General features: G+C 44.8%; 1 protein-coding gene across 2 annotated transcripts in view; it reads left to right on the forward strand.

Moving 5' to 3' along the window:
- The window catches only part of ATG9B (autophagy related 9B), a 336,653-nt gene extending 324,593 nt beyond the window's left edge, over positions 1–12,060 (forward strand). For both annotated transcript variants that reach the window (XM_086940924.1, XM_086940925.1), the window contains exon 15: positions 10,225–12,060. The gene's annotated coding sequence lies outside the window, so the exon portion shown is untranslated. The remainder of the gene's footprint in view (positions 1–10,224) is intronic.
- Positions 12,061–12,748: the final 688 nt, after the last annotated feature.

Genomic DNA, 12,748 nt, shown 5'->3' on the forward strand with positions numbered 1-12,748 from the left:
CCGTACCGTGGGAAAAATTCACGTACCAGTTGTTTGGCAGTGGTTACAGCAGTGTAATCGGGGACTGGATATGCTTCTGTCCATCGGGAAAGAGCACATACGACTACAAGGACGTACTTGAATCCTCGGCATCTGTCCATCTGGATATAATCCATCTGGAGGACTTCAAAAGGATGGTCAGGAGGATGAAATCCACCCTGTTCCACGGGGACACCTTTTCCTGGATTGAACTGACAACAGATCATGCAAGTACGCACTTTCTGTTTCGCTGCTGCTCGTAAATGTTTGTTATACCAGAGATTCTGTAAACTGTCTAACATGGCTTTTTCTCCTAAGTGTGCTGGACTATGTGCGGTGTTAATTATAACTTGAACCATAGAGTCGGGGAGGAACCATGTGGCCCTTCCCTTCGTCATCCATCCCTGATCTGTCTGGATCCCTCCTTGTTCAGTCCATTTCTTGAGTTCGTCTGGAGTAGCATGTGTCTGTATGTCGAGTACATCTAGAATGGGATCCTTAACTGTCAGGCAATGTGTCAGTGTAGTCGGATCGATTTTTGTCATGTCAGTCGGAATATCGGTCTGAGCAGTGTATTTGGCTGTACGATCTGCCAGGTCATTACCCTGGGAAATAGTGTCTGTGACTTTAGTATGTGCTTTGCACTTCATGATGGCTATGGCTGAAGGCAAATGTATTGCTTCTAACAGTGCTTGAATGAGGGGACCATGCTGGATCTTGGCTCCATGAGAGGTCAAGAAACCTCTCTCTTGCCAGAGAACACCGAAGTCGTGTACGACTCCAAATGCATAACGCGAATCTGTGTATATGTTAACATTCTTGTTCGTGGCTACTATACAGGCTTGAGTCAGAGCAATGAGCTCTGCAGCTTGAGCAGACAGTGTGTCAATACGGTGTGTTTCTATGACTTCAGTCTCAGTGGTCACTGCATATGCGGCCACTAATTCTCCTGCACTTGTTCTCATACATGAACCATCCACGTAAAGTGTCAGGTCTGGATTAGTCAATGCAATATCTGTCAAGTCTCGTCGGGGCTTCGTCACTGTATTAATGACTTCTACACAGTCATGTGGAGCTGGATCGGTTGTACTCGAGGGTAACAATGTGGCAGGATTGAGTATGTTGCAGCGTCTGATTTCTATGTGTGGCTGGAACAGTGTCAGTTCATAACCTGTCAGTCGTGCTATAGTCAAGTGCTGAGTCTGGGTACGGTTCAGAAGTACTTCTATGGAATGTGGAACCTGTACTGTCAAAGGATGTCCTAACACTATTGAATCGCTTTGTCTGATAGCTAGGGCTGTTGCTGCAACTGATTTCAAGCACGCAGGCAAGGCCTGGGCTACTGGATCCAATGTACTAGAAAAATAAGCACAAGGCTTATGGTGTCCTGCTTGATCTTGTGTGAGAACAGATAACGCTGTGCCATCGCGTTCTGTGACAAAAAGCGTAAAAGGTTTGCTGTAACATGGTGTCGCTAAAACTGGTGCTTGACATAAGGCTTTCTTCAGGTCATTAAAAGCTGGTGTATGTCCCTGAGTCCAAGGGAGGACAGTCGAAGTCGCTGCCTCCTGTGTTGTCAACTGTATGAGTGGCTTAGCTAGATATGCATATTGAGGAATCCATTGTCTGCAGTAAGAAGTGAGTCCAATAAAGGCTCGTACTTCCTTTTGTGTCTTGGGTTGCGGAAGATGTGCAATCAACTGGATGCGATCAGGTGTTAGCTGCCTACCCCACTTGGACAGCAAGTGCCCAAGGTATACCACTTGCTGGGCACAGAATTGCAGCTTCGAAGGAGACACTTTGTGTCCCTTGTCTGCCAGAAAATACAGGACTGTCAGTGACGCATGTTCACACTCTTGTTCACTTCGGGCGGTGATCAATAGATCATCGACGTATTGGAGCAGGGCAGTGTTAGTAGGCATGTGAATACTGTCAAGTTGTCGTTTCAATGCTTGGCTATAGATGCTAGGGCTTTCTGTGAATCCTTGAGGGGCGCGTGCAAATTTGAAGCTACGGCCATTTAAACAGAATCCGAAAAGGTACTGGCTTTCCGGATCAATGGGGACACTAAAGAAGGCGTTCTTGAGATCGATTACAGTAAAGAACGCTGCTTCTGAATCAATAGCTGTCAATAGAGACGAAATGTCTGGGACCACTGGGTATTGTGGTACGATACATTTATTTAATTCTCGAAGATCGATCACCAATCGATAGACTGGTGGAGCATTCGGATCAGTTCGTTTAAGGATCGGAATGATAGGGGAATTACAAACATTCGAGTCGGTTTCGACAACCACTCCTTGTGCAATGAGCTCGTCAATGATTTTCAGTAAAGCCACTATAGCATCAGGGGGTAACTTGTATTGTCGGATTCGGGGTAGTACAACTCCTGGCTTTAGTGTAACACGGTATGGTGTAATGTGCATACAACCTACATCGGTTGGGCCTTGTGCCCACAAATGTGCAGGAACACTCTGTAACCTGGGATCAAAATCTCTCAACACATAATGACCCTTAAAGTCACGAAGGAACAACCTCACTCCTTCTGGGGAACAACATATAACTGCTCCTAGAGCTTTCAGTGTTTTGATACCAAGTAAGTTTTCTGGACATGATTTCGTAAGTAACAAATCTGTAGTACGGGACAATGGACCAACAGCAAGGGGAACTGGCTGTGATACTTCATTAACAATAGGCTTTCCTGAAAATCCAAGGGAAACATTCTGTGAGCCTGAGAGGGGTGCCCCTGGAACCTCGTCATGACTAATGGTCGTTCTGCTTGCCCCTGTGTCAATCAAAAACTTTCTGTCCTTACCTAAAACCTGACTATGTACATAAGGACCCTCTTGATCTACAGGAACCTCGATAAGAGGCAAGCCAACCTCCCTCTCTAGGCTGTTTCATGTGTACTGCTGATAATCTGGATAATCTGACTGTGCATACTGGTACATCTGTTGTGTGACATGTTGAGTTGCGGCAATGGGTTGAGGCTGGGGTACAGCTACTGTCTGTTGCTGTACATTCTGTGGAAGTTGCGGATTCCGTTGAATATTCTGTTGAACATGTTCTGGTCTAGGCGGACGTGGTCTTTCTTTCGTTTTGCCTGTAGCAATATTGTGTTTCAGAACGGCACATTCACTTATAAAGTGACCTGGCTGTTTGCAATAATTGCAATTCCCTTTAACAGGAGCTGCAGAATGACTAGTCTGTGTGTTCTGTCTCTTCTGACCATCAGCTGGAACAGACTGGGCAACTAGTACTTTCATTTTCGTGTCTTTCATACGTCTCTGTTCATGATCGTGTTCTTCTCTAATCCTGTTCTGGTGGTACTGTAACATCTGTAGCATTTGGGAAGGCGTATTAGCTTGCCATGTACTTTCAACTTTCAAAACCCTGTTTTTAACCTGTGGTAAGGAATTCTCGACTAGTTTGGTCACGAAAAGGTGTGGGAATGACTCGCTACTTGTCTTTAGGCCACTATTAATAATGAAACATTTCTCGAATCTTGAATAAAAATCACTAGTGTCTTCGTCTTGTTTCTGTTTGCAGGCTGAGATCGTATCCCAGTCTTCCTTTTTGACTGTCAATAATCTAGGCAGGACCTGTACTAATAATCCTGGCAATGCTTTAGTTTTTCCCCCAAGACCTAAACCTGGGGTACGTCCCTTTTCCTCGTCTTCTAATTCAGTCCAAACAATCTTTTTATCTCCCACCTCCCATTCTTTTTCTTTCAGTTTTTCGTAAATCCCTGCTGGCAATAATACTTTTAACATTTTAAGAATGTCAGAATACGTGTAGTCGCCCATAAGTAACATGTCTTTTAATTCACGGTGGAAACCTGCAGGATCTTTATCGTGACACGGTACTATCTTCTTCATTTCCAATAATTCCATTTTGGTCAAAGGAGTGTACACGAATACGCGTTCAAGCGTATCATCTGGCTTTCGGATTGGATGTACTTCTCGTAAGGGGTTCTGTCTATCTAGGTGATATGGCTGTCTTACTGGGGGTGGAACGGAAACAAGACGTGGAGTCAGGAAAGTTCTATATTTATGACGTTCTAGAATGATATCAATTAAATCGGTACCTAGGCCTCTCCATCTTCTCAGGAGTAAGTCTTGCAATAAATTATACAATGGACCTGGATCGGATTGCTGATTTTCATACAGTGTAATGAGATGTTGGACCATGTATATACCAGCTAGTCGCTGTTCTTCTGGAGTAAGACTCAAAAATGTTTGCACTACTAAATCATCTTTATATATACTGTCATCCCCGGCCCATTGGACTGCTGACCGGGCTAATTCCTGATCACGTAATGTAGCGAGTTCATGATAACCTATTCTTTCTTTCAGTATTTTATCAGTTACTTGGAATATATGTTCAAGAGAACATTGCTCTGGTATCGGGGAAAGGAAACATTTCTTGTTTTCCAGACGTATGGGTCTGTCAAAAGGTCTATCAAAAGAATACTGTTTAGGGAGTTTCACTCTACCTACGTACGCTATTTTATCCTCAATCTCTACTGGAGTTTCTGCTTCTTCCTCCTCCTCCTCCGAGGAGTCATTCTTGTCTGACTCGGCTTCCTTTTCAGCCTTCCGTCTGTTATGTATTGCTACTATTTCTTTACGGATCTTTCTGGACATGGCATCTATACAAGTCTGTTTGTCATGTTTACAATCTGCAATATTTTGGCCCCATTTTATCAGTACATTCATCTCTTCTTGAACAACATCTGGCTGATCTTGTTCCCTTATCAAACAATTAATCAAGAATCGTAATAGTAAACCTTGTGTCTCAACTTTCTGATATGCCATGGCCTCACAAATACATTCTGGCCTTTCTCCTGTTCTAATAAAATGATATATATTGTCTAGATGTTCTGGCATTTCTGGTAACAATATCAAATAATCGGTAACACGTCGTAGACGTAACGAGGCTAACATCATGTCTCCTCTCTTACCAGGTACTGGATCATATCTACAATCTGTAAGATACTGTTTAAGCTTTTCATATGTCATCGCTTTCGGAGTACGCTGTGTAGCTAATTCTCTCATTGTCACTCGATGTAACTGTGGCGGGGTGTGGAAGTGACCTCCTGCAGCACCTCCTGAAGCAGAACCGTGGGCATGACCTGACGTCATGGCGTGTGGTACATGTAATGGAGACTGACTCCGAGCTGTATCTGTCGCTAAAGGATTGTGAGGACCAATAATAGGGGGACCAGTAGCAGCAGCAACAGAAGGGGAAGTGACAGCAGGTGCGGGAAGTGAATCTTGGCGTGGAGGGGTCGGGGTTTGATCAGCCGGAACATGCTGCTGTACATTATTAGCGTGTTGTACGGGTACATTGGTATATGCTGGAGCTACGTCATCTAAATAAGAAAAAAGGAAAATGTCTGCTGCGGTCTTTGTGGGGCGGAGTTTAATCGGAACCAATGGTGGTGGCAAGTTACGGGGTATTTCCGGGGTCGCCTTGGGCAGGCCCTCGGTCAGAACTGGATACATGCCTGTGATGAGTGCATTTCTTTGGCGGTCTAATTGTTCTGATCTGACCTGTTCTCCTTCTTCTAGTAACTCTTTTTCTTTAGCTTTTTCGGATTCTTCCCTACTTTTCTCTGCTTTTCTGATTGCTTTTTCTGTTCTTCTATGCGATTCTTTGCGCCACAATTCTATGGCATCTTTCTGGGACTGTCTAGCTTTCTTTTTCCATAACGCTTCCTCTACTCTCATGATGCATTCGGCATCCCATGTCCCTGAGACAGGCCATCTAAACTTCTCTTCCAGATGTTTGGTGTAGTCCACCCATAAGTCTAAATACGACACAGCATCTAAGCCATGTTTGTGGTACATAAAATATCCTGGAGTATCCCTAGGCGGGACAGGAACTGCTTCTTCAAGTATCCCTTTCCTAGTACCTATCTGACGTAATTTTGAGAACAACGGCATGGCTGGAGTGATTCGGACGCGAACACAATAAACACAGTAATAAACAGTAAACAATCATTCATACCACAACATCAAAACACATTAAAACATGTCGGGCTGAAATAACCTGGAACACAGAAAACACAGAAAAACTCTCGAGATAAAACTGAATGACTAGATGCACTGCTGAACAGTACAGACCGGTCTCATAAAGAGACACGTCGGACCGTATCCACCTAAGTGAACACGTCAGGACCAGAATTGTGTACCCAAAACTGTCTTTACCGAGCACAAATTAATGAACCCGTCTAGATGCGTTCCCAACAACGGTACTCACCGGGAAGCAAGAAACTGAAGGCCTCGGAAACTGGACTGGACTGGACTGCTACGTCATCGGACTGGCACGCATCACGCTACCACGCATGCGCTTCGGAACAGGTGGGCCTCCGGACACCTCGGACCTTGCTCTCTCGACTAGGGCTCTGGTCGGAATCCTCCGCATTCCTCACCGCCTCGTCTGGACGCCGGACCGCAGTCTCCGTCTCCCTCGTGGACCCGAGGGAAGATAGCGGGAAACTCCGCAAACGTGCACGGTTTCCGTCGGGGTTGTAGAAGGGGTCGAAAGCCGCGTGACTTCACCGGCGAGTGGGGAAGGGGGGGTCCCTGTTCGGGCGCCAAATTATGTGGTAAATAAATTTACCTATACATTTTTCCGCATAATTATCATTACAAGACAGCTCATTCAAATGAGAGGCAGAGTCCGTGGTATCTGAGTCATACGGGCTTTAATGGCATTATCCTTAAGGATGGAGCATCAAGTTCCGTCACCTCTAAGGTTCAGGAAGGGACAGTCAACGTTTTATTAACATTACACATTATATATAGTAAGACTTTACAATTGAATCCAATACAGTAGGCGTAACAGGTGAACAGAGTGAGATAAGAACGCATGCGCGTAAGAGGAGGCGTGAAAAAGAGGCATACACATGGGCGTGCACTGTACATGTCAGAGAAACGTCACAAGATACGTCACATGTGGGTGGATGCATAGAGAAAAGTTGCAGAATCAGCAGAAACCCTTAACCTGGATACGCGCGCAACTAGCATGACGTGTAACTGGGGGCTTTGACTTTAGCACTAGTGGAGGAGACTGGTGTCTGGAGTGTCAGGGCAACCTGTACCTATAGCATATCTAGTATCTTATGTTTGGAGGATGTAGTGTCTGAAGTAAAAGGTCTCTCGGGCAGAGGCTATTCTACACTGAATGCTAGTGCGTGCATATGTGCCTACGTGTAATGCGCGGGGCCATGGGCCTACCATGGTAACGGGAGCAATGAATTACATGAAGGAGACAGGAAGGCTTGGCCCTTTGCTCTGCAGCCGGGGATTTGTTTAACTATTTCACTAGACTGGAATGTGTTTTCGAGGAGGCTGAACCGATAACTTGAAGGCAAAACATGAATTTGGCAGGCAGTCCAGGCCGAGCCGGGCACCGCTGCGCTTGGCAGGAAGTAAGGCAGAGGTCAGGGATACATTTCCATGCTGCAGACTTCAGAGGCAGAAGGCAGAAGTGACTCGAAGTCAGAAATCAGGGCCTAGCTCGGCAGAGCCAGGAAAAAGTAAAAGTGTACCATGTAAAGACGTTGGCATGGCATGTTTAGAAACTGAATTATCGATCCATTCATGGTGGATCTGAAAGAGGACATGTTAACGTTGGACGCAAATGCATTTGCGTCTTCATATTCGGTCATGGAGGGAAATTACATGTACTTTAAGCACGTACATGGAGACGTTGGGGTACACGTTAGGGGACATACTTGACCATAAAAATTTCAATTACCTCACTGCTGAAAAAATATCTGGATCCAACTGGTGCCCGGGGAATATTCGAACGGTGAGGAAACTACAATAGAGTATCCAGCAGAAAAAGGTATGTAACTTTTTTGTCTGTGAGTATTGAGGTGCGGTGGGGTCCAGCAGCTTGAACCCCATGTGTTAGCTTCTTTATTCATTACTGCATTAAAGACAGATCCAAGAATTGTCAGGGCCTGTGGGTGTTCAGAGAGCAACCCTGCAACTCTTTCAAAACCCCCAAAGTAAGGTAGGAAATATGTAGATATTTATCAATGTTCATGGCTGGCTGTCTACCATTCCCATCAGTGTAACTGAGTAACTTGGGTGGTCCAGAGTGATCTCAGCCATCACTAGGGTAAAGTATTTCCTCTATAGTGTGGGCATCCTTTCAGATCCTTTCACAAACACAGAATGGTAGCCCTAATCATAGCTAAAACGCCTTAGGAAAGTACAGTTGGTCTCCAGCAAGCGTGTTTCCTGTAGCATCTGAACGTCGGATGAGCGAAGCTTAGAATACTGAATAACTTCCCCTCTCTTGATCTTATCTACCAGTCCATTAAATGATATGGTATCCTGTCATGGTATCTATTCATGCCGTGGTCAAAAGAGTGTTTCTTGTGTTATGTTTTGGAACAAGTCAGTGTGTCGTTGAAACTAAGAACCCAGAAAATGTCCCTGCTCCACCTCCCTACAATTTCTACTGTGAAGCTAGCCAATACCAAAACAAACCACTCATAATAACTTTGAACTTGATAATTTACATCTCCTCCCTTCTTGCTCTACACAAATAGCAGATTACCCCATTACCCCTACCTGGAAGTCCGAAGTCATGGTGATAGTATTCTAGGTATTGCTAATAATGTAACTATGATTACAGTTAAGTATGCTATTTTCCCTGCATGTCATCTAAGTGCCCGACATGTTCTTTGTCATTCAGCTGTTCTTCCCCGGCTGTTTTTTTTCCCGGTGTCCTTGGGGCTGCTTTGTCGTCTAGATGCACAGAGCTCAAAGGTGTTTGTTCTGGGCCGCCACAGTCTTTCTTCTCCTAATGCAACCTCCATCACAGAGTCTCAGATTTTTTGACTCAAAACGGTTGTTTGATAGCCGTATGGTCGGACATTTCTCAATCCGTACTGAGACTGAGATGTCAAAGACGTAGTCTTTTATTTGGTGCACAGGTTTCAGCTTTGCTGGAAAAATGTATTTGTAGTCCTTATCCATAGTTCTAAGCTTTGCTGTCCCCCCTACAAAGGTGTCTTGCAATTTTTAAGCACGACAAGTGTAGTCCGTGAAAATTATCACTCATTGGCTCCTATAGAATGTCTTTTGTTGTACCAGGGTACTGCAAGGATGGTGTCCCCTCTCTTCATAATTAAGTTGCTTTATGATGAAGGGTATTGGGATGTTCCAAGGGGAGGCCGAGCTGACAGAGCCCTGTCTGTATCCAGAAGCACGTTTATCGGGGAACCAAGACAGCCACCATCCCAAAACCACCTACTTGTATTTGTGTTTTTTAGGTCTCGACCTCTGCCAATGCCCTTGTGCATTGCAGATGTCGAGATCTATAGTAGGCAAAACAAACTCTTGAACCAGCGAGGATTGTCCCCAATGCATGTGAGGTACTCAAGCGCGACGCTTCCTCAGCACGCGCTTGGCCTCACTTCTCAATCACTCCCCATATGGTCGTTCCCTCCCACTCGCTCGCACATCAAAGGCTGCTGCTCCCCCACCAATGCGCTCCCGCCCCGCCCCCCCACAGCAATGCCAAGAGCTTGTTCTAATAAGCTTTCATGCGCGCGCTTGTTTATTACCAGGTACTTGCATAAAAATAGAACCGAGGGAATGTCTGGTGCAGAGCATTGTAGGTCCTGCAGGCTGGGGGTGTTAAAGAGGCAGTTTGCCAATCCCTGTGCAGCCCAAAGTATTCGTTCTTTATTGTTTGTAAGAGAAAGTTATTTCTTTGATGATGCCCATGGTGGAGAACTACACATATAGATAAATTACTTTTCCTTTAATTACCTCAAGCAATCAAATAAAAGGTATCCAATGAAAGGAATAACTACACTACGAATATTTTTGCCAGCCTCGATAAAGTGATATTTTTCCTCCATACTCTTCCTTCCTCACTCACCTTCCAGGAATAGAGGCCTTCATTTGCTGTTCATGGAGTGGGCAGGGGTCTCAATGGGGACTAATGTTGGACTTGTGGTCCCTCGTCAGTGGTCATGGCTGAAAGATGAGAATTCATTTTTTTTAAATTAGCTGAGGCAGACACCGAGATAGTTCTGCATAAACAAAAGTAAAGCTGACGAACTGGCTGGAAAGTGTGCAGAATTTTTGAGATGATAAGTTCTCTACTGTGTATGCAGTTTTAAAGCTATGTATGACCTGTGCTGTAGTGACAAGTGTCTTTCTTTACCCCCAGATTTCTTAGACGGACCCATTAAAAGACAGTGGCCATCTCCCATTGGACACTCTCGATACCAGGCTTGTGACCAGGAACAGGAAGGTGCACAAGGTCTTCCACGGTATTGGTTCCTGGCTTCGAGGACTCACCCTGCGCTGTCTTCCTCGTTGCCTTCCTGTTTCTCCATGGGTCGCATGCCCTCATCGGTGCCATGATGGGGGCGATTGGTGGTCACTTTGTGTGTGTTTGCGTGCGGTGGGTGTGAGCGTGATGGATAGATTCTGAGTTCTTCTCAAGGATAAGAAACTCTTTTATGCTGCTTTGCCTGGACAGTGTTAACTCCCGGGATGTTGGAGTTGCCTAATATATCATTGAGAGACTTTTTGTGTTTTTATTTTTATTTCATTGACTCTAAGAGCAAAATAAGCTATTTTACATTTCTTTTACAAAAAGAGAAAAAAAGAAGTATTTATGAACATTGGCCTGTAAAGAGAATTGAAAATCTGCTAACTACACATTCTGCTATTGGAACCGAGGCACCTCATATCACTGTCCACTAGGCAACCTGCTTCTGCATCAGTGAAGGGGGTACAGGGGCATCGACTGGGAGGATGAGAAGATTATTTATTGTTCTTAGTTTAATGAGCAAGAATTGTATTTGTACTTTGGATGCTCCCGTTCCGTTCTATGGCCTTAGCCTAGATATGCTAAGGACCTGAAGGGCCACTTGCACCTTTTCCAGAGATGAATCGGTGCATGCAGTCAAGAGAGAAGCAAAAACACTAAGTCCTTGCCTAGCCAGGAGCCCCCTATGTTCTTCAGGGATGACATTTCAAACAGCTACTGCACCGATAAGAAGACGCCAGGAGGTGTTTACCTCTGTTATCAACTTGCACTGCTTGATCCAAACGCTTCTACACAGTGGATGCCCGACTTTGAGTTCCAGTCAAATAAAAGATGGTAAATGCTTGTCTGATTTGGGAGTTGTGGATCCCCTTACTCAGCAGTAAATTGGGCATGTAATGTGTGAGGTGACTGGATCTGTTTTACAAAAGAACTGTGTATCTAGGACACTGTAGCTGGCAGGGGTGGGGCAGGGTGAGATTGAAGGCTGGTAGTGTCTATCCTTCACCTGCTACCCTAAACACTTATGGCAAGCCCTTTAACTTTACCTTTCATGTGGTGCAGTGTGTGCATCCATATTGTAAAACTTTGGTCATGCCAGTTTACACCTTTCCAGGAAGAGCCTTGGAGACACAGCCAGCAGTCAACACTTATGGGCAGAGCAGTGAATTGGATTACATTATTCCAAAAGGGATAATACCCTGCTGAAGAAGGTGTTTGCACTTCAAGGCATGTCATCACTGTTGGATAATCTGGATGGATGTTAAGTTCTGAACAGAGTGGAGGAAAATGTCAGTCATTTCTCTTTGCTTGACCTTTGCACTGTAGGTTATTTATATTGGGTGTTTTAAAATTTGCTTAGCAATTATGAGCACTATTAGCTAATGATCACCCTAGCAGTACCCCTAGCATATAGGTATCGTGAGCCTGGCACAACATGCCTTGCATATCCTGTTCTATTTCTACAACGCCCCTCTCTCCTGATGAAGTCACTAATGTAAGCGTAGGCGATTTCTGCAAGCATGACGTGTATCCTCATCGCCATTGTTATACATGATATGAACAGACTTTGTGCCATTGGACAGCAGAGCGGCACAGCCACATTTCCATGGTGCTGACTTTCCCGGAGCTGCAGGGGTGCGTCTCAAGGCCTGGGTGTTTGAGTCCTACATCCACAATGGAACTAATGTGTGCGCCAGATAAATTAAATGTTTACAGACTTGTTTGTCACTTCTTGTCCATTCTTTACTGACTGTGGATCTAATGTGCCACCATTCACGTGTAACCAGTGCTGGTATGTGTATACAAAGTGTTTGAGAGCCAGCTACCAGTGCTGCTGAATGCCAACGGTGCCTAGTCCTGCTTGGTTCCTCCCCATGCCTCTTACTCCCATCACCTTAGACGTCCTGTCTCTTGAGCTCCCTTACATATTATTTTTCATGCCTGCTAGCTCCCGCTATCACTGTTTTCTTCTCTCACCTATTTTTTCTTCTTCGCTTTCTATCACTTGTTTCAAGTTTGATCCTGAATTAGTCAAAGTACCTCAAAATATGTGGTGGTGCCTCCTCCTGCAGCTACTGCCACAAACTAAGACCTGTTGCACCTATCATCATCACTGGCAATGTAGCACAGAAGTGACACGGCATGTGGACACTGAAAATGTCGTACTACATGTACACTTATGATTGACTAGCTACGAAAGGTTAAACAGCAACATACACTTTACAAAAAAAATAAATAAACTCCCCTGCTCCCTAGTTTGCAGAAGACGAGCACCCTTTATGTACTGACTTCTGCAATATTTGGTAAGGCGTTAATGAGGCTCAGATATTCCAGGAATGGTGTTTAAAGGGCTCTTTAGTACAAGGGGATAGCCAGCATACATTATTTCACAAAAACAATCATAAACTAGCTGTCC

Source organism: Lissotriton vulgaris, chromosome 10 (genome assembly GCF_964263255.1).
Source record: "Lissotriton vulgaris chromosome 10, aLisVul1.2, whole genome shotgun sequence".
Lineage (NCBI taxonomy): Eukaryota > Metazoa > Chordata > Amphibia > Caudata > Salamandridae > Lissotriton > Lissotriton vulgaris.